The sequence below is a fragment of the Aquarana catesbeiana genome, linkage group LG02, assembly GCF_042186555.1.
Source record: "Aquarana catesbeiana isolate 2022-GZ linkage group LG02, ASM4218655v1, whole genome shotgun sequence".
NCBI lineage: Eukaryota > Metazoa > Chordata > Amphibia > Anura > Ranidae > Aquarana > Aquarana catesbeiana.
The window spans coordinates 481,446,344-481,459,791 of record NC_133325.1 but is presented as its reverse complement, the minus strand read 5'-3'; positions in this window follow the sequence as shown (position 1 = coordinate 481,459,791).

The window sequence follows — 13,448 nt, the reverse complement described above, 5'->3', positions numbered from 1 at the left end:
TAATCCCACTTCTGAAGCATCCGTCTGCACTATAAATTCCTTTGTGAAATCTGGGGTGATTAAGACAGGGCTATTACATAGGACTGTCTTTAGGTTCTGGAAGGCTTTCTCACCTTCTGGGGACCAAGTTAACCCTGTGGACTTCCCCCCTTGGTAAGATCTGTAAGGGGAGCGGCCAATGTAGCAAAATTAGGGACAAACCTTCTGTAGTAGCCTACTAACCCCAAAAAAGCCCTGACCTGTTTTTTATTAAGGGGTCTTGGCCAACTTTGGATTGCCTGGACTTTTGTGACTTGGGGTTTTACTACCTCTCTGCCAATAATGTAACCTAAATACTGGGCCTCCTCTAATTCCACAGCACACTTCTTAGGATTGGCTGTCAGACCCTCACAATGGAGGGTGTTAACAACAGCCTGCACTTTAGGTAAGTGGCTCTCGCAGTCTGCACTAAAAATTACTCATCTAAGTATGCAGATGCATAGGCTTGGTGGGGTTTAAGGATGAGATCCATCATCTACTGAAAAGTGGCCCCATGTAGGCCAAATGGCATCCTCTAATGCCAAGTACACACGATCGGGATTTTGGTTGAAGATATGATGGCTTTTCCGACGGGATTCCGCTCAAGCTTGCCTTGCATACACAAGGTCACACAAAAGTTCGCTGAACTTTCGACCGTCAAGAACGCGGTGACGTACAACACTACAACGAGCTGAGAAAATGGAGTTCAATGCTACCGAGCATGCATCAAATTGTTTACGAGCATGCGTAGGAATTTTGCACATCGGAATTGCTACAGGCAATCGCATTTTCGGATAGGAACTTTTTCCGACCGAAAAATTGAGACCATGCTCTCAATCTTTTGTTGGCTGGAATTCGGCCAGCAAAAGTCCGATGGAGCATACACATGTTCGCATTTTCCGACCAAAAGCTCTCATCGGTCTTTTCTTGGCCGAATTTCGTGTGTACGCGGCATTATACTGCCAGTGCCCTTCAGGAGTAGAAAAGGCTGTCTGCTCTTTCGCACGTTCTGTAAGTGGTATTTGCCAATTACTCTTCATAAGGTCCAGGGTGGTGATATATCGAGCATGTCCTAAACGCTCAATTAGCTCATCCACCCTGGGCATTGGATAAGCTACAAATTTTGACACCTCATTCAGCTTTCGGAAGTCATTACAAAATCGGATGCTTCTATTCGGCTTGGGAATAAGGACGATTGGACTACACCACTTACTATGGGATTCTTCTATTACATCAAGCTCCAACATCCTCCTTATTTCCTCTGAGACTACTTGGCACTGGGCTTCTAGGATGCAATAAGGTTTTAAGTTAACTTTCACCCCTGGCTCGGTCACAATATCATGCCTTATTACTGAAGTTACCAATGGAAGATCAGAGAAGAACTTCCTATTTCTTAGTAGAAATTCCTTGGTCTCTTGTTTCTGCCTTACAGACAGGGCCTCAGCGATCTCTACCCCAGGCATGGTGGAAGGACCTGCAGTAGTCATCGCCAAGGGTGCGTGGACCACAAAGGATTCTTTCCAGGGCTTCAATAGATTGACATGATAGATTTGGTAGGGCTTCCTTTTGCCAGGCTGATGTACTCTATAGTTAACTTCCCCCACCTGTTCTACAACCTCGTATGGCCCTTGCCAGTTCTCCAGAAATTTACTCTCCACCGTAGGTACCAGCACAAGAACTCTGTCACCGGGGTTAAAGGTTCAGATCTTGGCTGAAAGGTTATAGACTCTAGCCTGAGCCTGCTGAGCCTGTTGCAAATGGGATTTAACAATGGGCATGACTTTTCCAATCCGGTCTTGTATTTGAGCAATATGTTCCATTACACTTTTGAGTGGGATTGCCTCTTGTTCCCAGGTCTCTTTTGCTATATCTAATAGGCCTCTCAGATGTCAGCCATACAGCAACTTGAAAGGGGAAAAGCCGGTGGAGGCTTGGGGTACCTGCCGTTTAGTAAACATGAGATAGAGCAAGAGACAGTGCCAGTCCCTACCATCTGCTGCTACCACTCGTTTTAACATTCCTTTTCAGTGTTTTGTTGAACCTTTCCACTAGACCAGGGGTGTCCAAACTACGGCCCTCCAGCTGTTGCGGAACTACACTTCCCATGAGGCATTGTAAAACTCTGACATTCACAGACATGACTAGGCATGATGGGAGTTGTAGTTCCTTAACAACTGGAGGGCCATAGTTTGGACACCACTGCCCTAGACCATCTGTTTGTGGATGGTACACAGAAGTGCGCAAGTGATTAATTTTAAACAATTTACACAACTCTTTAGTAACCTTCGACATAAAAGGCGTGCCCTGGTCAGTTGACAGCACCCGAGGAATACCTACACGTGAGAACATAAGAAAAAGTTTGTTAGCAATACTCTTAGCTGAGGGGTTCCTTAACGGGATTGCCTCTGGGTACCAGGTGGCATAGTCCAAGACAACCAGGATATACTGGTGCCCCCTAGCGGACTTAACCAAGGAACCTACGATATCCATGGCAATCCCGTGAAAGGGCACCTGTGATGTGTAAAGGTACCAACTAGGGTTGTCCCGATACCACTTTTTTAGGACCGAGTACAAGTACCGATACTTTTTTTCAAGTACTCGCCGATACCGATTACCGATACTTTTTTTTTTAATGTCACGTGACAGTGTTTTTTTGTTTTTTGTTTTTTTGTTTTTTTTTTAACAGTGTTTTCTTTTTTTTTTTTTTCTTCTTTTTTTTTTTGGGGGGGGGGGGGGGGGTGGTGAATGGTGTATGTGTGTGTGTGTGTGGTTTTTTTTTTTTTTTTACAATTTTTATTTTTTACAATAATATTTTTTTTATTCTTTATATGTTTTTTTTTTTTTAATCAGCCCTGTTGGGGGGCTTTGGTTAGATATCAGGGGTCTTAACAGACCTCTGATATCTCCCCCTTGAGACAGAGAAAGAGACCGAGGATAGAGATTCCCCAGTCCCTTTCTCTGCAGCCTCAGCTACACTGAGAATGAATGGAGAGAAGACAGCGGCTCCTCTCCATTCATAAACTGACACATCGTAATCACAGGAGATTACAATGTTTCAGTTATGTGAATGGACAGAGTCAGCTGACTCTGTCCATTCACACAGTGGAGAGAGACAGCAGAACGGAGGGGACAGAGAAGGAGAGGGGAATGGAGGGGACAGCGGAGAGACACAGGGAAGGAGAGAGGAACGGAGGGGACAGCGGAGAGACACAGGGAAGGAGAGAGGAACGGAGGGGACAGCGGAGAGACACAGGGAAGGAGAGAGGAACGGAGGGGACAGCGGAGAGACACAGGGAAGGAGAGAGGAACGGAGGGGACAGCGGAGAGACACAGGGAAGGAGAGAGGAACGGAGGGGGACAGCGGAGGGGGACAGAGGAAAGGAGGGGGCATGGAGGAGGATGCAGTGACAGTCAGCGGTGAGCGATCACCGCTGTATGTCACTAAAGCTGCTGAAAGCCGCTGGGGGAGAATCTTGTAACTCCCCCACGCGCCGATCACAGCTGACTTCCAGGTATCGGCGGAAGCATCGGGAGCATTTGCCCGAGTACAAGTACTTGGGCAAATGCTCGGTATCGGTGCCGATACCGATACTAGTATCGGTATCGGGACAACCCTAGTACCAACGGACTCCGGAAATGTGAGACCAGAGCGGTGAGCTGACAAACTGGGCAAGATTCACAGTACAATTTTAATTATTTGTGTAAGCCTGGCCTAATAAAACCGTTTCAATATTCTCTCCTTAGTTTTATCCACCCCCAGATGTCCCCCAAGAACATGATAATGTGCCAGGTCTAGCACCATGCATCTATGAGGCTGAGGTACCTGCAACTGTTCCAGTCTCTCACCTCGTATTTCATTGACTCGGTATAACTGGTCATTTTCCATAGCAAAATAGGGGAATAGAGCCTCTCCTGGCTCTTGGGGTATCCCATTTACCACTTTTACCTGTTCCCTTGCCCTAGCTAAAGTGGGATCCCTAAGCTGGGCCGTGCCAAACTTTTCTCGGGTCGTGGGCAGGTCCGGTAGGTCTAACTCCAGAGTGGGGTCCTCTGTGTCACCTGCAAGGACCTCCAAGGGAAAAATTTGCAGACTCTTTCTCTTCATTCTGCCCCTCCAGTGGTTCTGGGCAGTAGGAATGCATTCCAGCTGGGTGCCCTGCTCCCTGGGCCTTTCCCCATGAGCCCCAGAAAAAAGGGAAGTCTCGTCCGAGGACAGTGTTATACATGAGATTTGGTTCTACTCCAACCTCATGGTCCCTGGTGCCACAGGGAGATTCAATAGACACAATGGCCATGGGATAGCACTTGGTATCCCCATGAATACAAACAATGCCCATTAGCTGTTGCTGCAACTTTTGGGGGTTCATGAGACTGGCATGCACTAGAGTTACTAGATTGCCAGAATCCAGCAAGGCAGTCATCTGGCAACCCTCCACTTTAATGACACAAATCTGTTTCTCATTGCCACCTGGCTGTTGTGGAGTCCCTCCTGGTATAGCAACAAAAGAGCTTTGCTGGATCCTACTGTAATCCATAAATTCCTGATTTAGCAGACAACTGGTCGCCAGGTGCCCCGGTTCTTGGCAATGCCAGCACACTATAGGACCCCGGTTCTGGCGGGTCTCCCTTTGGTGATTGAGCCTCTTCACACCTTGCGCCTCAGGAACCTCATTTGCATTTACCACCTTTTTCCCCCACTTTAGGGCAGGATCGTCTTTTCCCAGGTTGGTGGGCTTCTGTCTCTTGGAGAAGGATTCTTTGGGTACTACCCCCTGAAGAAAATCTTTAGTACACAAGTACCACTCCATGAGGGCCATCAACTAATTGGCATCATTAGGATCAGCTGTATAGGGGTTGGAAGATCTCTCACAAAGCAGTCCACTACGACTCTCTCCACGATTTTGGCTGGTGTGGCTGTAACCACATCCATGTGAGGTGAATGAGGTCATACATCTGGGACCTTGCAGGTTGGCCCACCTTAAATTGCCAAGCATGGACGCGCTGAGATCTCACAGCCATTGTTACGCCAAGGTGGGCCAGAATCTCATTATTCAGAGTTTTATATTGCCAGGCCTCAGCAGCATTCAGATCAAAATAGGCCTTCTGTGGGTCCCAGGTCAAGAAGGGGGCAAGGACCTCAGCCCATTGGTCCTGAGGTAGCCCTTTACGCTCTGCCACCGTCTCAAAAACTGTGAGAAAAGCCTCCACGTCATCCTCGGGCATCATTTTCTATAGTGCAGGCTGCACTCATTTGCGTAATACTGCAACATTGTCCATGTGCAGAACCTTGTCAGTCAGGGACTGTACCTGACTCTGTATGAGCTTATTGAATTACTTCTGCTCTTGCATGGCCGCTTGGGTAGCAGTTATCAACAAGCAGTTAGTTTCTTGTTGGTCTGTGTGTGCTTGTACCAGCTGTTTGATTATTTCCTCCATTCTCTTAACAGTATACTGGTACCAGTGAATTAAAAAAAAAATCTTCCCCCTTTTTTTTTTTCAACGATGCTGCTGCAAGAGGTACGGTCTCTGGGTCTTGTGCCCGCTTCAAGCCACCAATTGTAGGGGATCAGACTCAATGCAGGGACAAATTCACAGTGTCTTTAGGAAAACATCATGTTTAATCCACAGGATATTCCCAAACAGAAGAAAAAGGGCATCTTGCCATTAATCCAACAAAAATAAACTTCTGCTTTACCGAGCCTTAATGTGTCCGTAGAATGACCAGTCCTTGGTTTTGTAGTAAGTGTCCTTACAAATGCAAATACTTTGTATCCAAAGTCAGGGAATAAGCAGCCATGCTCCTAGTTGCCTCCTCACATGGAGACACACACTCTCCTCTGAGAGCTCGGACCAGCTGCCTTAATCAAGACCTGAAAAGAAAACATTAAACTGCGGTCCATGGACTTGGGAGTCTGTCCCACCCAGATCTCTATTTCTATAGTTTAGAATGGCCCTTGCTGTTCCAACACGACTGCTCACCAGTTCTCAAAGCAAGGTCCATAAAGACATAGATGAGCGAGTTTGGGGTGGAGGAACTTGACTGGCCTGCTGAGTACTGACCTCAACCAGTTAGAACACCTTTGGGATGAATTAGAGCAGAGACTGCTAGCCAGGCCTTTTTGTCCAACATCAGTGCCTGACTTCACAAATGCGCTTCTGTAAGAATGGTCAAACATTTCCATAAACACACTTCTAAACCTTTTGGATAGCCTTCCTAAGAGTTGAAGCTGTTATAGCTACAAAAGGTTGGGCTTCTGCAATATTAAACCCTACGGACGAAGACTGGGATGCCATTAAAGTTCATGTGCGTGTAAAGACAGGTGTCCCAATACTTTTGGTAATATAGTCTATATATAGTGGCCATGGGGGGGTGGGTGTTAACCGGTTCATCACTGGCTCACGTAGATATACTGCTGCAGAATGGGCACAATCGGCGCAGGCCACGTGCAATCACGTAAACACACAAATCCCTGTTCTGCCAGGGGAGAGGAGACATATTGTTTGTTCCTAAGTAGGAACAACAATATGTCTCCTTCTCTAGTCAGTCCTATCCCCATACAGTTAAAACACATCTAGGGAACACACATTTAACCCCTTGATCGCCCCCTAGTGTTAACCTCTTTCCTATCAGTGACATTTACACAGTAATTGGTGCATATTTATAGCACTGATCACTTTATAAATGTCAATGGTCCCAAAAATGTGTCAAAACTGTCCAATCTGTCCGTCGCAATGTCGCACATTGGGTCCCCCGCCACGCGCCCCCCCCGCTAAAAATCGCAGATCACTGCCATTACTAGTAAAAAAAAAAAATAATAAAAATGCCATAAATCTATCCCATAGTTTGTAGGCGCATAGACTTTTGCGCAAACTAATCAATATATGCTTATTGCGATTTTTTTTTTTTTTTTACCAACAATATGTAGAAGAACATATATTGGCCTAAACTGATGAAGAATTTTTTTTTTTTTAATTTGTGGGATATTTATTATAGTAAAAGGTAAAAAATATTGTCACTCTTTTTTTGTTTATAGCGTGATCAAATACCATCAAAAGAAAGCTCTATTTGTGGGAAAAAAGGACGAAATTTTGTTTGGGTACAGCTTTGCATGACCGCGCAATTGTCAGTTAAAGCGACGCAGTGCCAAATTGTAAAAAGTGCTCTGGTCAGAAAGGGGGTAAAATCTTCCGGGGCTGAAGTTGTTAAAGATGCTGACTGATTGCCATAAGGGCCTGTGTTGATGGGTTTATGCCTGCATCAGGAATGTTTCTCTCCCTATAAAAGTTAACGGGATGCATAAGCAGCTTGAGCCTAGGTTCACACTGCTGCGGGACTGAAAATGTGTGAGTTCAGCTGAACTCACACAATTTCATATCCACATGTCAGTCCAGCTTCAAAGGTGATTTCAGAAACATCTGCGTGGGTTCCTGCACAGATGACTATTGAAATCACACCCGAAGTTGCCAAAGTATAACATAAACTACTTTTGGGAAAGTCGGCATCTGACCAATTTGACGGTGCTATTGCTGGCAATAGCCGCTGATTTGCCATGCGATGTATCATATCAGATCGCATGCCAAATCACATCAATGTGATCCTAGGCTAAAGCAGGTAATGCAGTTCAAAGGAGGAGAAATGCAGGTCATAAGAATGTCAACTGAAGGTCAGATACAGCTGTGATGGAAATTTGCGTGATTATAGATGCATCTCATAATTTCAAATACAAAGAAGGCTGCATTTGGCCATCAACACATGGGTGCTCTTTTATGTAATGTTCATGCTCTCTCCTCTAGCTTTCTTTATGTCCATTTAATGGCACCCTTAAAAACACATCAAGTTCTTATCCCAAACTCAAAGTCCTTTAACCACTTGAGACCCAACACTTTAAACCTATATAAACTCCTTTGAGTCCCAGAACTTTTTTCTTTCAGTTTGAACGCAGACTACATTTGCACGTCAACATACGCGTGCTCTTATATGTAATCTTTATGTTCACTTTCCTAGCTTTCTTCATGGCTGTTTAGGAGCACCCTGAAAAAGTGAAATTCTTATTTCAGAATCAAGTTCCATTAATCACTTGAGCCCCAGCACTTTAACTACTTCCATACAGGGCATTTTCACCCCCTTCCTGCCCAAGCCAATTTTCAGCTTTCAGCGCTGTCGCACTTTGAATAACAATTGCGCGGTCATACTATACTGTACCCAAATGAAATTTTTATCATTTTTTCCCCACTAATAGAGCTTTCTTTTGGTGGTATTTGATCACCCCTGCGTTTTTTTATTTCTTGTGCTATAAACAAAACATTCTATCACAATTACATCTGGTTTTATTTGTAGAGGCTGCTCCTCCCCCATAGGATATGTCCATTCCCCTGCACCGCCTGGCGATACTTTCAGCAATGTGCGGCCGCCCAGCGCCACTCCTCCTATTTGGATGATTGGCGCTATGGGTGTCCTCTGGTGATGTGTTGGCATGGTCGCGGCTGGTGGATTTCCTCTATCCCCTCCGTGCGAGCCAGCTGCTGATGGGTCATGTGCAGTAGGCCCCCATGTGACCCGGGTTGCCAGGTTACTGGGACGCGCCTGCCTCCCCCTCTTCCCTGCGCATCATCGGCTGTGCGGCCCGCTTCGGAGATGGGGAGTCTGCTCGGCCGCGTCCGTGCGGGTATCGTTGCCGGGATACCATGACGCAGCTGTCTCCTCTCTCCCCGTCGCGCCATCAGCTGTTGATGGCGCAGGAGATTGAGGCATGCGCAGTATACGTCAGCGGCCGGCCTGAATGATGTCACATCGGCTAAGCCGATTGGTGACTACAGGCGGGGCGGATGTACAAGAGACGCTTCCTGCGTCTCTCTTTGTACAACCTACACCACCAGCCGCTCTCCACGAGACGGCTGTGTGGTTTGATGAGGGCAACAATCTTCCCCCCTCCATCTATCTTTTTCAGCTGATTATCCAGGTAAGCTTTGATGCACAACTGCTCATTAGATATTACTTAATAGTGATAGATGACTTATACCCTATCTCCCATTATATAGATTTTTATTTATACTTATGGCAAATTATTTTCCTCTATGGATCTATTTCTTTAACAGCCTCAGTACACCTAGAGATTGGGACTACTAACTTCTTATATATCCAACCTTATATGAATCTTGATGTAAGCCATCACGTACCTCTGACACCAGACACTCGTCCATCAAGCTAAAATTGATGTCTATTGCAAGCTACTGATACTTGCTAATAAGGTTACCCCCATTTATATAGTTATAACCTATTAGGGTAAGTTCAACATACACTGCAAATCTTATTGCCATTTTTGGATGTGGAAAAACTTTATAAAACGTTATAGATTATTCCCTATATAACTATCCATTAATTTAATTTGACTATTTCCTCTTAAACCTTATTGCTGACATTTGCATAAAAACACCCTCTATCCCTTCTTTCTTTTCTATGTCATTCCTTCCCCCCCTCCCCCCCCCCTCCCATTCTTCTCCCTTCCTCTTCCCTCCCCCCCTTCTTACCCTTTCCCTCTTTTCCTATCCCCCTCTTTTCTTCCCCCCCTTCTCTTCACCTTTCCCCTCCCCCCCTCCTTCCCCCTTTTCCCTTCCCCTTCCCCCCCCCCCTCCTCTCCCTTATTGTACCCTCCCTTTCTTTCACTCTTACCTGTATATTCAGCTTATATCCTATGTATTATTCAACCTTCTCTTTCTATTATGTTACATACGTCCCCACATTGTCTGTCTTTCGCCATGGCCCTGTAGGATGGATGCATGTTCTTGGGTTCAGGAGCCAGCCTCTCTTAGTACATCTTTATATGTTTTTTCTTGTGATTTCTTTCACTTACCCCTATTCAAAAATACTATACTATTACGCAAATTTATTATAATATGATGAATGATTTACCGTAAATGTATTGCTTATTACAGTACCCAATTCTGTGCTCCTGAAGAAGCGCATGTAACATGTCGAGCCCATACAGAATCTGAGCCCGTACAGAATCTGATTATCACCACTACATAGCTTCCGGTTCAACGCAATGTAACTATATTGATCAAGACCTTTTGACTTCGAATACTGCTTTAACCATTAATTTAACCATATAGCTATGTATGGAGTGCATAATTTGTAAAACTGTTTGACGCTGAATTGAACTCTATTTTGCTTCTTTGTTTTAAATAGCTTTTTAACATTTTCTAAATAAACTGGAATTTTAATAATAACATAATTAGTAATCACTGTGCCTTTAAAGTCTTGCGCCCATGATTTTTCTATTTCCTTCAATCTACATAGATAAGACGTGGCACTTGTAACCAAATCCGTATCCGCATGACCACTATGCGTTGATACGTTCTTTTCAATATTTAATAATGAAGATGGGTGGAAGCACCCGGGCACCAATAAATTGACACTAGTGGTTATTAATATATTTTTTGATTTTTTTTGGAAATTCTAAATTAAAAAGCGGCTTATCTATGATATGTTATAGCAACTGAGGAATATTCTTTTCTTTTATCCTGTTTATTTTTCTCATCCCCCCTCTCTAGCTTCATCTACCACTAACTACTAAATATATAGGTTAATTTATTTTCATCATGGAATTTGTCGGTACAGGTTGGTTGGGATACATGACAGAGATCCATACAAACTGCAACACAGATACTGAACAAGAGATTAGAATAAATCAATATATATGGCCAAACTTAAACGCCTCCTTAAAAAGAAAACTAATTTGCATTGGCATATTGAATTCCTACAGAAATATGTACGGGAAAACATCAATCCCCTAGGCCTAAGGATTCAATTATATCCCTCTTTTCAAGTAGCGTCCCCAGAATTTAAACTCAAATGGGAAAACATACTAACCCAATGTAGTTCGGAATTAATGAAACTTCTGGTTCTTTACTATCAAACAGAATTGAATACGTTATAACAAGAGATTATCCTACTACAAACATCGAACGAGAATATTAGCGAACACGCGCTTTTCTCTAAGCGAGTTCAAGATACTAAAGATTACGTAACAAGGATCACAAAAGACATTATCTATAAAAAACAAAATAAATTATCTAAAGATCGCTTAGCCTTCTCTGAAGGCTTCGCATATCATTGGCAGAATACTATGCAAAGAAAGGGTTCTAGAAACTACCGCCGTGCAACTAAGACTAATAACAATCACGGGGCGACAGATGAGGACACTGAATCAGATTCCTCATTTAGAACTACTTCCTCCCTTTCAAGACAGAGCCAACACAACCCCCAGGATAATCCTGGAGCTCGGAAAAGAGACCATGGAGGAGGCTCATACACTCCCTCCTCCAAAAAACGCCCTCCCAATGCAGACACTAGACTACAACCACACCCCCAAGCACAAGGACATACCACACAACCTAATGACCGATCACTAACACAACCCAAATATTTAGGTGCCACAGCTTTACAAGCAATACAAATTTTGAACAATCAGTCATCAACACAAAAAATTACACAACCTAACACTTTAGGCCCCACCGATATGGGCCAAACTAACCTAAACCCTATTGATCCCCTGAATTATCATGGACAATATCCCCCCACTACCCTCCCACCCTCGACACAACGAGTGTCCAACACTAGACAAAGTACACTGGATGCACATATTGAAACACCAAATGCACAAGTAAATTTTCAATCGCTCACCAACATGACAACACCGACATAACCATGGGACTGGAAGTTATCAATCTAACCCCCTATTACTTTGGGAAAGAGACACTTGAGGTCCTCAAATTTGGACTAAGTTTCTGCCCCTCCACGAACATCGACAAATATGAGACAATAAAAGATGTTTATTTATTCTCACGTAATCTAACGTACAAATTTATGTTTGACAAACAAGTGCTACAATCTAAACAAGATAAAGCTATATCAGAACAAGTGAAACATTTTTCTATGGAGGACTTCAGAGTCCTCAGAGATTTAATACTCCTATTGGAGGAAAACAAATCAGTACCAGAATCAAATTCCTCACAGGACACGAGGACGTCAACCACACACATTTTAAAAAAATGTAAACCGAAATCACAACAATTTCCAGATTTGACTACCAACCCGCATATCTGGGCATTCCTTACGGGTACCATTAAAGATATCAAACAGATTACTACATCAATGATCCCAGGAAATCTTTCACATTCCCAAAGACAAGCCATTCAGACTTTACAAAACCACCCAGACCTAGAAATTAAAGCTTCAGATAAAGGAGGAAACATCGTCCTTATGACAAAAACGTTTTATGAATCTATGGTAAATAAAATCCTATCAAACAAACAATGCTATCGCCATATATCTGAGACTTGTATCCAGGAATTCAAGCAAGAATACCTGGAGATCATTGGTCTAGCTTTCCAAAAGGGCCTAATTGACCAAGATACATACAATTACCTTAATGTCAAAAAACCTAGAGACGCTACCTTTTATGCCTTACCGAAGATACATAAACACCGTACAATGCCTCCCGGCCGCCCAATCGTATCCGGCATTGGTTCTTTATCCGAACATGCCAGCCGTCTCGTAGACTTTATTTTAATGCCACATGTATTGAGTCTTCCGTCCTACACTCGTGATACACTGGACCTTCTGAAACAGATAGAGGGACTGCCTGTCCCTCCCGATGCCCTCCTCGTGACACTGGATGTGGAGTCTCTATACTCCAGCATCCCACACGAGCAGCATCGAGACGGCACGCATGTTCCTACAAGAACAAGATCACTACAGTTGGGAATATTGTGAATTTGTCTTGGAATTACTTAATTTCGTACTAACTCGTAACCATTTTTGCTTTAAAGTTTCCCACTTCCTCCAGGTGCAGGGCGTAGCTATGGGCACATGTTGTGCACCGAGCTACGCCAATCTGTACCTGGGGGGGTGGGAACGCAATATCTTTTCCAACGAGGATCTAACCATCTATACTGACCACGCCCTCATATGGCGGCGTTATATAGATGATATTTTTTTAGTATGGACAGGTACCCAAGCTCTATTGAACAGCTTTATTCAAACTATTAATCAGAACTCTATGAATCTTAAATTCACTATCTGTGTACATCCGAGCCAAATAACCTTCTTAGATTTGACGATTTTTAAAGACAATGAGAACTGTCTAGCTACCACCTTGTTTAGAAAGGAAACTGCAGGAAATACCCTACTGCATGCGGCAAGCGCTCATCCCAGATCACTCATTAAGAGTATCCCCTATGCACAATATCTCAGACTATGTCGGAATTGCACGCAACTAGAGGAATTTAAATCCCAAGCAAATGCGCTCCGCAATAGATTATTGGCAAGGGGCTATACTAAGACCATACTACGCAGTGCATATAACAAAGCCGCCCGTCAGTCGAGAACTTCTTTACTTTTTAAGAAAAAAACCATTTCCACTAACGCA